The following is a 1,333-nucleotide window of genomic DNA, read 5'->3' on the forward strand; positions in this document are numbered from 1 at the left end:
CAATGTAAATTAAACAAAAATCCTCACAACTGAACTGATAAATAACACCATGATAAGTGAAGAAAAGAATGAAGTTTTCAAAGACACACAGTCAACACTCTTGGAAGCAGCAGTTCATGAATTTAAATGACATATTGCTTTAGCAAAAAATGATGCACACGACCTCTTTAAAATGTTGATGTGAAAAGATAACCTGTTTCAGGACTGTATGCCTCATCCAAGCTATAGTATTTTCATTTGCCTCATAGGCATGTGAAAATTGGACAATGAATATGACAGACCAAAGAATTGATGCATTATAATTGTGGCATTGGATAAGAGTATTGACGGCACCATGGACTGCCAGAAGAACAAACAAATATGTGTTGGATGAAGTTCAGCTAGAATTCTCCTTTGAAATCTAGATGGTGAGATTTTGTCTTAAATTCTTCCTACTTGTTAACAGGAAGGACCAGTTCCTAAAGGAGGACATCAGCTTGGTAGAGTAGGTCAGTGGAAGACTCCCAGGAAAATGGATTGACACAGTGGCAGCAGTGATGGACATAACAACTGTGAGGATGGTGCAAGATCGGGCAGTGTTTTGTTCTGTGTGCATAGGGTCACTATGGGTGGAACTGATTCGATGGCACCACCACCAGCAACATCCCAGTGTTAAAAATAGATACCATATAATATTTATTTTTAAATGTCTGTTGTGAATAATTTATGCATAATTTATGGGTTAATGTTTTGGACTGCAAAGTTGGTTTGACCTGCAAGATTGGTGGCTCTAGCTCACCTGCGGCTCCTTGGAAACCCTATACAGAATTGCTTTGGGTTGGAACCAACTTGAAGGCACTTAACAGCAGCAATAATAGCTGAAATATTATTTTTTCATTTTAACTTATCATAAATTTCAAAAAGTCTATGGATAAATTGATTTAAAAACTAATAGAATTTATCTTTTTTTTTCTTTTTCTAAAATTATCTTGATGTAAAATTTGCATATTTCTCTACACACAGTAGAAACTAAGTGGGACTCCATCTTAATCTCTATGCAGAGAACCATTGTTTCATTCCTGAATCAAGACCCATAATCCATATCTGGTTTTCTAAATCTGATATTGCAATTCCTATCTTCCATCAAGAGTGAGTCCCATAGTTAAACTTTCTACTACCTCATCTGTTGGGGACATATGCAAACACTGAGATGTTGTGGCCCTGTGACAACATGGATGAAAATCCAACCCTGGGGCCCTTCTCAGGATTATGAGCCATGGACCCTGAGGACCAAAGGAAGTGACCTCCTGACGTCACGGGTTCATTGTTTTTTGTGAACTCACTGGTTGGCTAC

The sequence above is a fragment of the Chrysochloris asiatica genome, unplaced genomic scaffold, assembly GCF_000296735.1.
Source record: "Chrysochloris asiatica unplaced genomic scaffold, ChrAsi1.0 scaffold00185, whole genome shotgun sequence".
Classification (NCBI taxonomy): domain Eukaryota; kingdom Metazoa; phylum Chordata; class Mammalia; order Afrosoricida; family Chrysochloridae; genus Chrysochloris; species Chrysochloris asiatica.